Genomic DNA, 19096 nt, shown 5'->3' with positions numbered 1-19096 from the left:
GAGGGAGTAAGAACTCCTCATCTAAGTTAATTCCATTCAACAGCTTTGGATCAAGGGGACATGTGTCCTTGACATCACCTTATTTCAGAGGCAATTGCTTGATGGCTCAGAGGAAATACAGTTGCTGCTCACCAATGTGCCTTGCAGTTTCTGTGGCCATCTGAAAGACCACTCTCCATGAAGGCAGCATCAATTGGTTCCTAGGGCTAGTACAAGAGACTCATAGCGTGATGTTGAGGTCCCCTCTCAGCTCAAACACTGCCTTCAATTTGAGCATGTTTAGGTGGAGAGACATCCAATTTCTTCCATTGCCTAATAATAGTGCGGTCCCTTTATTGTGTCCCACAGTCCCATTAAGAAACGTTTGTGGAAACCACAAACTGCACTAGTGGCTGTCACAAGGCATGGCAAACCAACGGGCAGGGGTCATAACCCCACCATCTCAGTGCGGGACAGTGAAACTTGGCACAAGGGACAAACTCAGTGCATGATGTCTGCAGTTCCAGAAGCCTCAAGACCCACCAGGGTGGCTGTCAGCTCGAATATGCCGTCACAAAGGAGAACAGCAGTGCTCACATGAATGGATTTTTAATTTTTAATTTTTTACAGTTTTATATAGCGCAAACTTAACCAGAAGGTATCGGGTATCAGAGCGCTTTACACGAGCACCAGTTTTGTTACATGAGGACACATACATTTTTTTGTTAGGCACTGGGAGATTGAGTGATTTGCCCAGAATCACAGGATGTTGCGTGTCCTTGCTGAGACAAGAACCCGGTTCCCCAGATTTGAGGGTGAGCGCCCCAACCGTTAGGCTAACTCCTCTCCCAATGGATGTTGTGCGTACCGAAGGGAGCACCTCCCCTGTGAGGAAGTGAAATATCACTATCTTGTCTGACTTGAGGAACCTATCAGAGTCTGCTAATCTGTTCTATTTTCATGAATAAATAATTAGGGGTGGGCAAAAAAAAACCTGCTCCCCGAGTGGAGTTCCGGAAAAACTCCAAAAACCATCACATGGCAGAGTTTATCTCACATACGGCTCACCAGTGTTAAGTCGGTGAGCGCAAGCGAGAAAAATTGAGTGCTAGGAGGATTCCTAGCGTGATTTCTCAACGCAGGCGGTCATGGCAGGTTGCTACCGTTCCTGTCGAGATTGCTGCTGCTCGAGTAGAAAATCTAGCCGAGTGGCAGAAAGAAGCAGCACCCTCTGGTGCATATGAGGTGCCGTTCTTGCTGATTTTACAGCGCAAAACAAGCCCCCAGCGCTAAAAAGCAGCATGAGCAGCACAACGTCCTGAAATTCCATCGCACGCGGAACTCTGCGGAATCTTACAGAGGGCCATAGTAGCAAGGGCAGTATCGCTGCTTTAGCTGCACTTTTTGCAGATAAAGCGGCGATATTTTTATCGCCCTATTAGCAAGCTTAATGGCGATAGCAGACTTTTTTTTACCGCTTTGCATGTCAGCGATTCCTCACTAAAAGTAATAGGAAGAAGTCGCTAACACAACTTCTCCCCATTAGCAATACCCGCGAAGCGATCAAGAAACTCGCGCTAACTGCGATTATCGCTGGATTTTAACACCTGCTAAAATTCTGACTCAGCCATTGTGTTCTATGGGAGGTGGATTCTACGGATGAATCCTCACCTGCCTATTAGCGACCTTTTCCTTAGCGATGGGAATTCATTGCTGGAATTCGAGCGTTATTGATGGAGAATCGCCGCTATCACTGGTCTATCATCGCCTTGGAGATAAACGTTGATAATAACACGCTATCTCCGCGATCTAAACCAGCGATAGCTGGCGATAAAAAATACAGCGCTAAGTGCGCTTGTGATGATTATCGCACGTCCTTGCTAATATGGCCCAGAGTTTTTATGTAACTCTGCGAGATTCCGCGGAGTAAAACTCCGCGAGTTCCACCCACCCCTATAAATGATCTGACTTTCTCCAGATGACCTTGCGGCTTGGACCTTGAGGTCCGTATAGACCTGCTCCTGAGCCTAGCACTGGGGTGCGGCAGGGCTGCTCGCTTCTTGAAAAGTGACAGGGGATCCTCTGAGGCTAAAGTGCGTCCTCTCTTGGATTGTCCAGGCTGGAGAGTTGAACTTCACCGAGTACGCTGCCCCCCAGCCCCCAGCAGACCTCCACTGAGCATTAACGTGGCCCTGCGGCCAAGTCTCATGTGGAGGATTGAGACGCACTTCACAGTAGTGACGTATGAGCCCCTAAAACCTCAAGGAAGGTCTGGCACTGTGGGGCCAGTCATCTGGTGCTCTCCGTCCAGCGCTGGTCGACCGTAGACTGTGGGTTCACGGACAATGAGCCCCTCTTACCCAAATTACAAATCCCCCTTCCCTTACGGGGAATCAGCAGAAAGTGGCTGGGGTGGGTGCAGTGAAAATGAAAGGTAACGCCTTCCACAGCTACGTCAGCCTCGCTGTGGTTCTTCCAGGCCTGAAAAGGACCAACATGAACATAACATGACCCTGTCGGCACTCTGTCACTGCCCCCTGCACTGCCCCTGGGAGCAGTGGTCTTGGAAGACAGCCTCTTCTGCAGCTACTTCAGCCTCTGTGTGGTCCTCCCGGGCCTGAAAAGACCACCATGACTCCAAACAGCACAAGGAACTTTAGATAACTCTGCTTTACGGGTGTAGTAACTGACTCAAGGCTGTTTGTAGTGTTTCAGGAGTATTTATTGAAGTAGGTACAATTCCAGTAGTTCAGTCCAAGACTAGCCCCACCAGGAGCAGCCAGCATGCTGCTCAGCCCTTCTCCAACTGTAGCCTCTCACTCCCAACAATCCATATTACATCACACAGGGAGAATTTCACTAGCATAGCATGAACCACATTAAAACCAGGATACTACAACGGGGAAAAGATTCAGGGGTGCTCAGCTATCTTCGTAGCGCTTGGGATGCAAGTCTTTCACCAAGGCACTGTTTACAAGTGCCAGTGACAATGTGGCGTCCTCTCAAACCTTCCACAATGGGTCTGCCTATTGGGCTAGTTTTCCAGCATGTCTAGTGGCAAGGAGTGTCTGAGAATCTAGGAACCCACAATTACTGGACCCTACCTCACCCAAAGACCACCATCAGAATGAACAGTGTACCCCAGCACAGTCAGAGGAATGGATTGGAGGGCAAATAACTGTTTCCCATAAGTCCTGATGTCCAATGAATGTAGCCACTGGAACTCGGTGGATGGTGTCTGTCCCTGGAGCCCAGGAGTCACTGTTCATTTCATATGGCCGCTGCCCTGAAACTTTCGAGTAACCATTTACGGAATTTAATACGCGCTCCTTGGTTCACAGGAACTCGTATTATGTTCCTTAAACATGCTTCTTTTCCAAACCCCAGTAAATACAGAAAAGTGTTAATTCAAAAATGTATATGATCCTATTAAATTTCCATTTCCATTCCATAAAGAACTAAAATTCCATTTTCAAAATAATTATTTTCACTTGATTTACAATTAATAATGTAATGTGCGTTTCAGGTCTATCCCCCGCCATTCATTGGGAGGTTCAGGGTCCAATCACAAGTTCAACCATGGTATGTGTGGGCAGAGGGGGTTCAAAGGGTTATGGAATTGGGGTGAATAGCCTTATTCAAGGGATCCCTAACCTAGGATTAGGATTAAGAGGGGAAAGAGTTGTGCCACGTATAGGCTGCGAGTGTGACAATGTGGTCCCCCCAAGTAAAGGGCTGCAGAGCTGGCTAGAGAGATGCCACCCATAATCCCAAATATAGGTACCCAACCTTAGCCCATGGGATTCTTTCTCGAGTCCTAGGATGAGCATGTAAAACCATAGATTCCTTTCAGACTGGACACCTAGAATCAAGGGCTACCACAAAATCAAGAATGCCAATGGGCAGGTCGTGGTCAATGTGAGGTCATCCAATTGGTGTTCGCGAATGTTTTTTACAGTTTCCCAAACCTCTTAATGTTAGATAGAGTCTGGGTTGATTCTAGGGGCGGGTGTAATGTGTCATCCGCCTGCTGAATTCTGGGCACTCCACATTTGCTTAATTTGTTAAAATAAAAATGTGCCAGGGCTCTTGTCAGGAGGCCACTGCAGCTGGCTCCACCCATCGCCCCTGCCAGCGCTGCCCGTGACAGCACCAACACAACTACCCAATATCACACTCCTACAAGTGTGACAATTCAGACTATTCCAGGCCCCCAAAGCTATAAGAATGGCTTGGGTGCAGGTAATAGGTATATTTTTATGTATATTGTATTAATAATTAACTATTGTTGTGCTCATCTCTAAATTAGCCAGGCAGCGCCACCTTGTGGCAGACTGTCACAAGCGCCGGAGTTGACAATTAAGTGCTGCTGCGGAGCACCAGAAACCACCGGCTCAAATTAAGCACTGTCTACCATGACTAAATTGCAGTGCGAGTAGTGTGAGTGGCATATTTCCTGCCCATTGGCAGAACTCTGTGGAATCTCTTTATGTAACTTTGTGGAACTCCGCGGACTGAAACTCCGCAAGTTCTTCCCACCCCTAGTTGATTCTAACTACCTCGGCCGCAAAGTCCAAGATGGCCAGTTCCTTGAGATGATCTCCACAGAGACTCTGACCCTTGGTCCTTGACCTCTGTCCTCCTGGTCACAGGCCTTGCCGCTACTCTTCACCGAGCACTACAGCTCCCTCTTCTTCCAGAGTGGAGTGCAGCAGGGTTCCTCCAGATCCTGGACTGGCTTTAGCCATCAGTGGAAACAGCAACATGTAGACTCTGTTCCCACCACCGCTCCCTCGGTGCTGCTGCAACAGGTTCTTTGCATGATGTTTGGAGGATGAAATAGGTGTTTGGTGATTATCCTGCTTTGGGGACATTGGTGAGTAGCCAGAAGAAATCTAGGTCTAAGATACATTTACCTTTGGAACTCTCAGCCTGCTGAGAAGGCGCTTTAAGGCATGGGCATAGTGGGCAATTGCCTAACGTCCAAGAGGCCCCATGGGAAAGTGAACTTTCTCCATTTGAAAACTCTCTATTCTATCTCTCTCTTAAACCTTTCTTCCTGACTCCCTGATCGGTCTCTCTGACCAGTGTCATCTTAAGGATTTTTGGGGTATTTGTTGTTGCGTGAGCCTGTTAATGTGTAAAGATGTTTTATTTGGCATCATGAGGAGCTTGAGTTATCAGGAAATGGGTAACAAAGTTAAAATTTGGTACACCCAGAAGCCCCAAAAGTATGTTGTGCTGGGGACACGAAAGACCTTGAGATGATACTGAGCCTGTCCCATGTGGAATCCATCTTTCCTGAGTTTTTGAAGGGTTGAGAAGGAAGCTGGAACCAGTTACGGCATTTGAGGAAGTCGTTTCTGCTGTCTACAGTCTCAGCGCAGAAAGGAGAGCTCAATTAAAACCCAGGGTGTGGGAAGGGACACAGGGCCAATGTACTAACATTGGGAATACCAATTTCCTAATTGCGACCCAGTACTGGTTTTGCCCTGATTGGGGCTCTTCAGTCAGGTGTAGCTTGGTGGCACAGTGAGCAAGGGACGCACATCTGGGTATACCCTTGGCACCTTAGGGTGGTAAATCAAACACACAAAACATACTGTGAGAAAGCTTGCAAAAAGTCTAACTACTGACCGCTGACAATCACTCGGGGTACCATTCCAAACCTTCGTTCTTTTGCCCACCAAGCCACCTCAGATTTGATCCAGCTACATGCAAATCAGTCTTGGTCCTGCTCCAATGAGAACAGTCCATCCCTATCTGCCGAACCAGGTCCTCTCTGAACTGGAACCAGAAGGACACAGGCCACGCTGCCACTGGGTGATACACAACATCAGCTCTCTTCACTCACTCACCGGGTGAAGAGCCAATATCCCACAGTGAAAAGAAGGTGATCTGAAAACTCCTACAGATAGTAGGTTTTCAGCTCATTTACAAGGGTGTTGCACCTCGATAAAATCAGTTACTGGTTTTGCATACACCACAGTTCATGAGATGTGCTTCAAAGCCTGCTCATGCTGTGACAGGCCCTCAGCCTCGCCCTCTAAACTGATGCCCCACGGGTTTCAGCAAGAGACTGGCACTAACCCATTCCCGCCTCCTCTGTGGTTTTTCAGACACTGACGGCACAAAGCCCCGCCCCTCTCTCACATGGTGAATACATTTTTGAGGTTGGCAGCGTTGGTTGGAGCGTATAAAGAAAAATATGGGAACTGTGATCCATAGTACAGTGGAGGTGGGGTCAGTGGGTGTGGGGGTGCGGTCAGAGACATGGCTGAAAAGAACCAAATATTCTCTAGCTATTTTGCATGCATTAAAGCTGCATGGAACTGCTTATAAAATGTAACCATACACCTTAAATGAAAAATAAATGCAACTCACATTTATCTGTGGGAAATGCATTTTCCTGGAAGGTAAGACCAGTTGGTTAAAGGAGTCACTTCAGTTGTCTATGGGTGTAGCCAAATGGTCACTATCTTGAATCCTGGTCGGTGCACTCGAGAATAGTGACGTGTATTTGTAACGCTAAGAGGTTCAAGCCTGTGATAGAAAGCACTGAATATGTTCCAGGTAAAAACATATTTCACAGTATATCACAGTATACGGTTGCACACAGGTTAAATAAGCTGCCGCAAAATGTGCAAAAGATTGTTGAAATGTTTACAGTGCTTTCAACATTTAAGCCTTTAGTAAGACACTAACTGTACCTAGTGTGAACCCTTTTTTAGGTCTCGCCTGAGCCAGTGCAGAGTGGAGATGCAGGGGCTCTAAGAAGGAGTGCCAGCAACCTGTATATAAGGCTGATCAGTAAATGCAGATTATTCAGTCTTTCCTCTCATATTTTACTAAGGAGCACCAGAATCATTCTTTGATGAGGCAGAAAAATAACACTCGACAAACTAATTGTTGATGTCTGGTTTAGCGCGGCGTATCACTACTTTCAGAGCAATCGCTGACGTTCATCTCCGGCCTCCAGCTTAAGGTATTCGATGATAAATGTTTTGCTAGAACTGAAATTATTATGGGATAAGGGTTGCAATGTAAGATTTTTGTTATCTTTAAAAAAAAAAAGTTAATATGTAACACTATTGTCTTTTTTGAAATGATTTTTTATTGATGTGTTGTAGGTATAGGTATAGAAAACAACTGCATTGCAGTATTAAAGGAAAACAAGCATTGGCATAGCCAATAGGTCTAGCTTTTGGTAGCTTATAAGTATTTAGCTATGCAGCACAACATCATTGGTGCAACAACATCAACTGTTGCATGGCTAAACACTTATGAGGACCCAAAGGCGAGACCTATTGGCTATGCCAATGCTTGTTTATAGGTTTCCATCAAAAGGGAAAATTCCAGAGTCTATCAAATAACATTTTTACTGGCTCTCAAGCTGCTTTTGGATTTGCTGATTAACCAATTGCACACATTTAAATTTCTGTCGGGCAGCAGGCACCCTGGAGAGAAGGCTTGTTTCTTCTTCAGCTGCCTCTCTCCATTCTCTCACCTTCCCACAGAGGAGCCACTAATCCCCTTTTAACCCACAGGAACTCAACTGGCTAGGAACGGCTGTTTTTTAATAAAATGTATGGGAACAGTTATGATAAAATGAATAAAGCTGGGACCGCTGTCCCCCCGTTATCCTGCCCACTTCGGCCACTGGTTTGCAGGTATGAGCTCACCACTGCGAGGAGAGACGAGCGCTTGGCCAGCTGCAAGTGGAGGAGAGACCTTCTTTCTATGAGCAGTGGGCCTTGTCACTTGACGTCCACTGTACGATGTTCTTTCTATGAGCAGTGGGCCTTGTCACTTGACGTCCACTGTACGATGTTCTTTCTATGAGCAGTGGGCCTTGTCACTTGACGTCCACTGTACGATGCCTGTCTAGTCCATAGAGAAGCGATAGGCAAGTGATCCCGGCACAGATCGAGAGAAGGCCTCCAAATGTGGCACCAACCGTCCACCGACAGCTTCAGGGACAGTGCTCTGTCTGTTTAAGCTGCCTCCCTATCTACATGCCTTAGTCTTTGGTGCACAGAAGCGCAACTAGAGGCAAATTTCGGGGGGGGGGGGGCTACTAAAAAGTTCGGGGGGGGGGTGCCGATTCATCCAGCAATATGCAGAGTGGAGATGCAGGGGCTCTAAGAAGGGGTGAAAACACAACAAAGCCTCGTTAGCAAGTAAATGGTCTTTTAAAGACCTGTGAAGTGCTCGGGTGCGGCTGTGTGACTGCCCGGGAAGCTGTCTCAGCCGGGCTGACACACACGACGGGGGTGGGGCTGAAGCCCTTTAAACCCAATGGGCCTGTTGGTGCACATGCAAGAGCACTTCACCCGACCTGCCAACTCACAAGGCGCCATCGCGTGTCACACGATATTGACTTCTATCACTATGTCACCCGATTAGAAGCCGATATCACACCGTGGCAGGGAAGGTGAGCTAAAAACCCCTGCAGAGAGCGTTTCCAACTCACATTGTGTGAAAGGTGAGCACAGATGTTGTGCATTGGTGTTTTACAACCTCCCCAGGATATCAGTGCCAGCCTTTGCAGCCCCTGGTGTTTTTTGGGGGGGGGTGTATGCTTGCGCAGGGTACTCAGCTGCGTAAAGCCACCCCTAATAGCCATGCCCCCTCAGAAGGAATTTCATGGCTAGGAAGGTAATGGACGCAGGGCACCGCCCACTCCCCACGCCCCTTCCTTTCCTGGGTACCTCTTTCACAAGGTGAGTTTCAGCTGGATGTTTGCAAGACTGCTTCACGCATGTGCACTTGCATGTAATTTTAATCTCTACAACTGCCGGAAGTATTCATTTCTCACAGACAACCTAATATGCCGGGCCTGGAGTTAGAACATTAAATTATGTCTTCTTTGAATATTTGAGCATATTTCTATGCCTCCCCTCCCAGCTTCAGGGGAAGTCTTGAAACCAGCGGTCGAAGTGAGTGGGATCTGAGGGGCAGGATATGACAATACTTTTTTAATTTAAGAAAAACAGTTCCCCCTACTTTTTATGGAAAGGCAACTGTCTCAGAATGCTCAATTCCCACAGTTGAAATGCTTCAACTGCAGTATAAGGCAGGGAGTTTTACTGTGCTGTGAAGCCGAGGTAGGGACAGGCAGCTAAACAAGCCTGCTTGCCAGGGTGCTTACCTGAAAGTGATATAAATGTGCACAACTGGTCAATATGAACATGTAAAGGTGCTTGGAAGTGGTATTGGCTTTAATTGATGGCGTCCCTTGAAGCTTCCTGTTGACACAGGTGTATTCTTTTTGAGAGGTTTTGCAAGGGAGTTGCCAGCCAAGCTGTGAAGTGTGTTCTTTTAAAGAACAGTTATTAAAAAATTGCACTATGTACAGGGGCGGCTCTTCCGCTCTGGCGGAGGAGCGTAGCCTCACCCACCTCCCTGCCAGTAGCAGCAGCGTCTCCAAAACATGAAAAACTGAAAAGATAATAAACCATGTTTATTATTGTTTTATTTTTCTCCTACCGTGGAGTCTTGGGGCGGGGCCTAGGGATGACAGGCACTGAGGAGGATGTTGGGCACTGTTATCAGTGCGCATGATGGTTTGGTCGGCCAGGTCGGGCCAGCCAAACCGTCATGGGCACTGAAGTTATCTCCAACCCGAGCGGTGTTGCTGGTTGGAGAGAGCAGGCACAAGCTCCCAGTGTCCCTGGGAGCACAAATCGAGTGGACTCAGGCCAACCCTGAAGCTGCTCTCATGCTGTGAGAGCAGCGTCAGGATTGGCCGCAGGGCAGTCTGGGAGCCTGTGCCTGCAGTGGAGCCAGAAGAGCGGTGATGCGGCGGGTTTCAGGTATGTTTGTTTTTATTTGTTTTTTGTTTTCTCCCGCCCCCTTCCTCCTCTCGCCGTGCTATTTTGCTCTGACACCAGCCACAACTGACTTTGTATGGTCTGGTATTATTAAAATCTATATTTGCAAACCCTTTTTTTTTACTTAAACCATATAGCACATTTTATAGCAGCCTATCTTCTACTGTCTGTAATGCAAGTTTAAAATGACTAACATATTCCCAGCGCTTTATGTCACAGACTGGGACCTCATAGCACTAAACATACATACGTCACTATTCTCCACTGCACCAGGTTTGAATTCTGTGGCTCTCTGGTTACAGACACAGACCTCTGCAGTGCATTAACTATTGGAGGTTTCACTGATTAACTTAACCTGAATTTAGTTTTCATTTGAGCTATGCCGTATTTTATATGTAGTTACCTGACGGTGAAAGACCAAAGGAAGTTACAGAATATTTTATTTTTTTAGCCATGCGTTTGTTAATATGGAAAAAGTCGATGCTAATATGAAAACCAATACATTCAATAATGAGAACGAAATTATGTCATTATTAACAACTCACCTGTTGTAAATTCCACATCAACCCAACCCACAAATACATAGTGAGACAAGCTCTGAGACCCGGGCTCGAGACCCGCTCCCTGCTCTCTCAATGGACCTCAGTCCTGACCTGCAGCGCCCCTGCTATTCCATCCCTGACCCCACACACCGCTCTCTCAATGGACCTCAGTCCTGACCTGCAGCACCCCTGCTATTCCATCCCTGACCCCACACACCACTCTATCAATGGACCTCAGTCCTGACCTGCAGCGCCCCTGCTATTCCATCCCTGAGACCCGCACACGGCTCTGTCAATGGATCTCAGTCCTGACCTGCAGCACCCCTGCTATTCCATCCCTGAGACCCACCCACCGCTCTCTCAATGGACCTCAGTCCTGACCTGCAGCGCCCCTGCTATACCATCCCTGAGACCCGCACACGGCTCTGTCAATGGATCTCAGTCCTGACCTGCAGCACCCCTGCTATTCCATCCCTGAGACCCACCCACCGCTCTCTCAATGGACCTCAGTCCTGACCTGCAGCGCCCCTGCTATTCCATCCCTGAGACCCGCACACGGCTCTGTCAATGGATCTCAGTCCTGACCTGCAGCACCCCTGCTATTCCATCCCTGAGACCCACCCACCGCTCTCTCAATGGACCTCTGTCCTGACCTGCAGCACCCCTGCTATTCCATTACTAACCCTACACACCGCTCTCTCAATGGACCTCAGTCCTGACCTGCAGTACCCCTGCTATTCCATCCCTGAGACCCACCCACCGCTCTCTCAATGGACCTTAGTCCTGACCTGCAGCACCCCTGCTATTCCCTCACTGAGACCCACACACCGGTCTCTCAATGGACCTCAGTCCTGACCTGCAGCACCCCTGCTATTCCATCCCTGACCCCACACACCGCTCTATCAATGGACCTCAGTCCTGACCTGCAGCGCCCCTGCTATTCCATCCCTGAGACCCGCACACGGCTCTGTCAATGGATCTCAGTCCTGACCTGCAGCACCCCTGCTATTCCATCCCTGAGACCCACCCACCGCTCTCTCAATGGACCTCAGTCCTGACCTGCAGCGCCCCTGCTATTCCATCCCTGAGACCCGCACACGGCTCTGTCAATGGATCTCAGTCCTGACCTGCAGCACCCCTGCTATTCCATCCCTGAGACCCACCCACCGCTCTCTCAATGGACCACAGTCCTGACCTGCAGCGCCCCTACAATTCCATCCCTGACCCCACACACCGCTCTCTCAATGGACCTCAGTCCTGACCTGCAGCGCCCCTGCTATTCCATCCCTGACCCCACACACCGCTCTATCAATGGACCTCAGTCCTGACCTGCGGCGCCCCTGCTATTCCATCACTGAGACCCACACACCGCTCTCTCAATGGACCTCAGTCCTGACCTGCAGCTCCCCTGCTTTTCCATCCCTGACCCCACACACCGCTCTCTCAATGGACCTCAGTCCTGACCTGCAGCACCCCTGCTATTCCATCCCTGAGACCCACACACCGCTCTCTCAATGGACCTCAGTCCTTACCTGCAGCGCCCCTGCTATTCCATCCCTGAGACCCACACACCACTCTCTCAATGGACCTCAGTCCTGACCTGCAGCACCCCTGCTATTCCATCCCTGACCCCACACACCGCTCTCTCAATGGACCTCAGTTCAGACCTGCAGCACCCCTGCTATTCCATTACTGACCCTACACACCGCTCTCTCAATGGACCTCAGTCCTGACCTGCAGTACCCCTGCTATTCCATCCCTGAGACCCACCCACCGCTCTCTCAATGGACCTCAGTCCTGACCTGCAGCACCCCTGCTATTCCATCACTGAGACCCACACACCGCTCTCTCAATGGACCTCAGTCCTGACCTGCAGCACCCCTGCTATTCCATCCCTGACCCCACACACCGCTCTATCAATGGACCTCAGTCCTGACCTGCAGCGCCCCTGCTATTCCATCCCTGAGACCCGCACACGGCTCTGTCAATGGATCTCAGTCCTGACCTGCAGCACCCCTGCTATTCCATCCCTGAGACCCACCCACCGCTCTCTCAATGGACCTCAGTCCTGACCTGCAGCGCCCCTGCTATTCCATCCCTGAGACCCGCACACGGCTCTGTCAATGGATCTCAGTCCTGACCTGCAGCACCCCTGCTATTCCATCTCTGAGACCCACCCACCGCTCTCTCAATGGACCTCAGTCCTGACCTGCAGCACCCCTGCTATTCCATCCCTGAGACCCACACACCGCTCTCTCAATGGACCTCAGTCCTGACCTGCAGCACCCCTGCTATTCCATCCCTGACCCCACACACCGCTCTATCAATGGACCTCAGTCCTGACCTGCAGCGCCCCTACTATTGAATCCCTGACCCCACACACCGCTCTCTCAATGGACCTCAGTCCTGACCTGCAGCGCCCCTGCTATTCCATCCCAGACCCCACACACCGCTCTATCAATGGACCTCAGTCCTGACCTGCAGCGCCCCTGCTATTCCATCACTGAGACCCACACACCGCTCTCTCAATGGACCTCAGTCCTGACCTGCAGCTCCCCTGCTATTCCATCCCTGACCCCACACACCGCTCTCTCAATGGACCTCAGTCCTGACCTGCAGCACCCCTGCTATTCCATCCCTGAGACCCACACACCGCTCTCTCAATGGACCTCAGTCCTGACCTGCAGCGCCCCTGCTATTCCATCCCTGAGACCCACACACCGCTCTCTCAATGGACCTCAGTCCTGACCTGCAGCACCCCTGCTATTCCATCCCTGACCCCACACACCGCTCTCTCAATGGACCTCAGTCCTGACCTGCAGCACCCCTGCTATTCAATCCCTGACCCCACACACCGCTCTCTCAATGGACCTCAGTCCTGACCTGCAGCACCCCTGCTATTCCATCCCTGACCCCACACACCGCTCTCTCAATGGACCTCAGTCCTGACCTGCAGGGCCCCTGCTATTCCATCCCTGAGACCCACACACCGCTCTCTGAATGGACCTCAGTCCTGACCTGCAGCACCCCTGCTATTCCATCCCTGAGACCCACACACCGCTCTCTAAATGGACCTCAGTCCTGACCTGCAGCGCCCCTGCTATTCCATCCCTGACCCCACACACCGCTCTCTCAATGGACCTCAGTCCTGACCTGCAGCACCCCTGTTATTCCATCCCTGAGACCCACACACCGCTCTCTCAATGGACCTCAGTCCTCGCCTGCAGCGCCCCTGCTATTCCATCTCGGACCCCACACACCGCTCTCTCAATGGACCTCAGTCCTGACCTGCAGCACCCCTGTTATTCCATCCCTGAGACCCACACACCGATCTCTCAATGGACCTCAGTCCTGACCTGCAGCACCCCTGCTATTCCATCACTGAGACCCACACACCTCTCTCTCAATGGACCTCAGTCCTGACCTGCAGCACCCCTGCTATTCCATCACTGAGACCCACACACCTCTCTCTCAATGGACCTCAGTCCTGACCTGCAGCACCCCTGCTATTCCATCCCTGAGACCCACACACCGCTCTCTCAATGGACCTCAGTCCTGACCTGCAGCACCCCTGCTATTCCATCACTGAGACCCACACACCGCTCTCAATGGACCTCAGTCCTGACCTGCAGCACCCCTGCTATTCCATCCCTGACCCCACACACCGCTCTCTCAATGGACCTCAGTCCTGACCTGCAGCGCCCCTGCTATTCCATCCCTGAGGCCCACTCCCTGCTCTGTCAATGGATCTCAGTCCTGACCTGCAGCACCCCTGCTATTCCATCACTGAGACCCACACACCTCTCTCTCAATGGACCTCAGTCCTGACCTGCAGCACCCCTGCTATTCCATCCCTGAGACCCACACACCGCTCTCTCAATGGACCTCAGTCCTGACCTGCAGCACCCCTGCTATTCCATCCCTGAGACCCACACACCGCTCTCTCAATGGACCTCAGTCCTGACCTGCAGCACCCCTGCTATTCCATCACTGAGACCCACACACCTCTCTCTCAATGGACCTCAGTCCTGACCTGCAGCACCCCTGCTATTCCATCACTGAGACCCACACACCTCTCTCTCAATGGACCTCAGTCCTGACCTGCAGCACCCCTGCTATTCCATCCCTGAGACCCACACACCGCTCTCTCAATGGACCTCAGTCCTGACCTGCAGCACCCCTGCTATTCCATCACTGAGACCCACACACCGCTCTCAATGGACCTCAGTCCTGACCTGCAGCACCCCTGCTATTCCATCCCTGACCCCACACACCGCTCTCTCAATGGACCTCAGTCCTGACCTGCAGCGCCCCTGCTATTCCATCCCTGAGGCCCACTCCCTGCTCTGTCAATGGATCTCAGTCCTGACCTGCAGCACCCCTGCTATTCCATCCCTGAGACCCACACACCGCTCTCTCAATGGACCTCAGTCCTGACCTGCAGCACCCCTGCTATTCCATCCCTGACCCCACACACCGCTCTCTCAATGGACCTCAGTCCTGACCTGCAGCGCCCCTGCTATTCCATCACTGACCCCACACACCGCTCTCTCAATGGACCTCAATCTGACCTGCAGCGCTGCTGCTATTTCATCCCTGAGACCCACACACCGCTCTCTCAATGGACCTCAGTTCAGACCTGCAGCACCCCTGCTATTCCATCCCTGGGACCCACACACCGCTCTCTCAATGGACCTCAGTCCTGATCTGCAGCACCCCTGCTATTCCATCACTGAGACCCACACACCGCTCTCTCAATGGACCTCAGTCCTGACCTGCAGCACCCCTGCTATTCCATCACTGAGACCCACACACCGCTCTCTCAATGGACCTCAGTCCTGACCTGCAGCGCCCCTGCTATTCCATCCCTGAGGCCCACTCCCTGCTCTGTCAATGGATCTCAGTCCTGACCTGCAGCACCCCTGCTATTCCATCCCTGAGACCCACACACCGCTCTCTCAATGGACCTCAGTCCTGACCTGCAGCACCCCTGCTATTCCATCCCTGACCCCACACATTGCTCTCTCAATGGACCTCAGTCCTGACCTGCAGCGCCCCTGCTATTCCATCACTGACCCCACACACCGCTCTCTCAATGGACCTCAATCTGACCTGCAGCGCTGCTGCTATTCCATCCCTGAGACCCACACACCGCTCTCTCAATGGACCTCAGTTCAGACCTGCAGCACCCCTGCTATTCCATCCCTGAGACCCACACACCGCTCTCTCAATGGACCTCAGTCTCGACCTGCAGCACCCCTGCTATTCCATCACTGAGACCCACACACCTCTCTCTCAATGGACCTCAGTCCTGACCTGCAGCACCCCTGCTATTCCATCACTGAGACCCACACACCGCTCTCTCAATGGACCTCAGTCCTGACCTGCAGCACCCCTGCTATTCCATCACTGAGACCCACACATCACTCTCTCAATGGACCTCAGTCCTGACCGGCAGCGCCCCTGCTATTCCATCCCTGAGACCCACTCCCTGCTCTGTCAATGGACCTCAGACCTGACCTGCAGCGCCCCTGCTATTCCATCACTGAGACCCACCCACCTCTCTCTCAATGGACCTCAGACCTGACCTGCAGCACCCCTGCTATTCCATCACTGAGACCCACACACCTCTCTCTCAATGGACCTCAGTCCTGACCTGCAGCGCCCCTGCTATTCCATCCCTGAGACCCACTCCCTGCCCTGTCAATGGACCTCAGACCTGACCTGCAGCGCCCCTGCTATTCCATCACTGAGACCCACCCACCTCTCTCTCAATGGACCTCAGACCTGACCTGCAGCACCCCTGCTATTCCATCACTGAGACCCACACACCTCTCTCTCAATGGACCTCAGACCTGACCTGCAGCACCCCTGCTATTCCATCACTGAGACCCACAGACCTCTCTCTCAATGGACCTCAGTCCTGACCTGCAGCACCCCTGCTATTCCATCACTGAGACCCACACACCGCTCTCTCAATGGACCTCAGTCCTGACCTGCGGCACCCCTGCTATTCCATCCCTGACCCCACACACCGCTCTCTCAATGGACCTCAGTCCTGACCTGCAGCGCCCCTGCTATTCCATCCCTGAGGCCCTCTCCCTGCTCTGTCAATGGATCTCAGTCCTGACCTGCAGCACCCCTGCTATTCCATCCCTGAGACCCACACACCGCTCTCTCAATGGACCTCAGTCCTGACCTGCAGCACCCCTGCTATTCCATCCCTGACCCCACACACCGCTCTCTCAATGGACCTCAGTCCTGACCTGCAGCGCCCCTGCTATTCCATCACTGACCCCACACACCGCTCTCTCAATGGACCTCAATCTGACCTGCAGCGCCGCTGCTATTCCATCCCTGAGACCCACACACCGCTCTCTCAATGGACCTCAGTTCAGACCTGCAGCACCCCTGCTATTCCATCCCTGAGACCCACACACCGCTCTCTCAATGGACCTCAGTCCTGACCTGCAGCACCCCTGCTATTCCATCACTGAGACCCACACACCGCTCTCTCAATGGACCTTAGTCCTGACCCGCAGCACCCCTGCTATTCCATCACTGAGACCCACACACCGCTCTCTCAATGGACCTCAGTCCTGACCTGCAGCACCCCTGCTATTCCATCCCTGACCCCACACACCGCTCTCTCAATGGACCTCAGTCCTGACCTGCAGCGCCCCGGCTATTCCATCCCTGAGGCCCACTCCCTGCTCTGTCAATGGATCTCAGTCCTGACCTGCAGCACCCCTGCTATTCCATCCCTGAGACCCACACACCGCTCTCTCAATGGACCTCAGTCCTGACCTGCAGCACCCCTGCTATTCCATCCCTGACCCCACACACCGCTCTCTCAATGGACCTCAGTCCTGACCTGCAGCGCCCCTGCTATTCCATCACTGACCCCACACACCGCTCTCTCAATGGACCTCAATCTGACCTGCAGCGCTGCTGCTATTCCATCACTGAGACCCACACACCGCTCTCTCAATGGACCTCAATCCTGACCTGCAGCACCCCTGCTATTCCATCACTGAGACCCACACACCGCTCTCTCAATGGACCTAAGTCCTGACCTGCAGCACCCCTGCTATTCCATCCCTGAGACCCACACACCGCCCTCTTATTGGATCTCAGTCCTGACCTGCAGCGCCCCTGCTATTCCATCACTGAGACCCACACACCGCCCTCTTATTGGATCTCAGTCCTGACCTGCAGCGCCCCTGCTATTCCATCCCTGAGACCCACACACCGCTCTCTCAATGGACCTCAGTCCTGACCTGCAGCACCTCTGCTATTCCATCCCTGACCCCACACACCCCTCTCTCAATGGACCTCAGTCCTGACCTGCAGCGCCCCTGCTATTCCATCACTGAGACCCACACACCTCTCTCTCAATGGACCTCAGTTCTGACCTGCAGCGCCGCTGGTATTCAATCACTGAGACCCACACATCACTCTCTCAATGGACCTCAGTCCAGACCTGCAGCGCCGCTGGTATTCAATCACTGAGACCCACACATCACTCTCTCAATGGACCTCAGTCCAGACCTGCAGCGCCCCTGCTATTCCATCCCTGACCCCACACACCGCTCTCTCAATGGACCTCAGTTCAGACCTGCAGCACCCCTGCTATTCCATCCCTGAGACCCACACACCGCTCTCTCAATGGACCTCAGTCCTGACCTGCAGCACCCCTGCTATTCCATCCCTGACCCCACACACCGCTCTCTCAATGGACCTCAGTCCTGACCTGCAGCACCCCTGCTATTCCATCACTGAGATCCACACACCGCTCTCTCAATGGACCTCAGTCCTGACCTGCAGCGCCCCTGCTATTCATCACTGAGACCCACACACCGCTCTCTCAATGGACCTCAGTCCTGACATGCAGCACCCCTGCTATTCATCACTGAGACCCACACACCGCTCTCTCAATGGACCTCAGTTCTGACCTGCAGCGCCGCTGGTATTCAATCACTGAGCCCCACACACTGCTCTCTCAATGGACCTCAGTCCTGACCTGCAGCTCCCCTGCTATTACTTCACTGACCCCACACACCGCTCTCTCGATGGACATCAGTCCAGACCTGCAGCGCCCCTGCTATTCCATCACTGAGACCCACACACCGCTCTCTCAATGGATCTCAGTCCTTACCTGCAGCGCCCCTGCTATTCCATCCCTGAGACCCACACACCGCTCTCTCAATGGACCTCAGTCCTGACCTGCAGCGCCCCTGCTATTCTATCACTGAGACCCACACACCGCTCTCTCAACGGACCTCAGTCCTGACATGCAGCACCCCTGCTATTCCATCACTGAGACCCACCCACACCGCTCTCTCAATGGACCTCAGTCCTGACCTGCAGCACCCCTGCTATTCCATCCCTGACCCCACACACCGCTCTCTCAATGGACCTCAGTCCTGACCTGCAGCACCGCTGGTATTCAATCACTGAGCCCCACACACCGCTCTCTCAATGAACCTCAGTTCTGACCTGCAGCGCCGCTGGTATTCAATCACTGAGCCCCACACACCGCTCTCTCAATGGACCTCAGTTCTGACCTGCAGCGTCGCTGGTATTCAATCACTGAGCCCCACACACCGCTCTCTCAATGGACCTCAGTCCTGACCTGCAGCGTCGCTGGTATTCCATCACTGAGCCCCACACACCGCTCTCTCAATGGACCTCAGTCCTGACCTGCAGCTCCCCTGCTATTCCTTCACTGACCCCACACAC

The sequence above is a fragment of the Triturus cristatus genome, chromosome 12, assembly GCF_964204655.1.
Source record: "Triturus cristatus chromosome 12, aTriCri1.1, whole genome shotgun sequence".
Taxonomy (NCBI): Eukaryota; Metazoa; Chordata; class Amphibia; order Caudata; family Salamandridae; genus Triturus; species Triturus cristatus.
Note: the sequence above shows the minus strand (reverse complement) of the source record.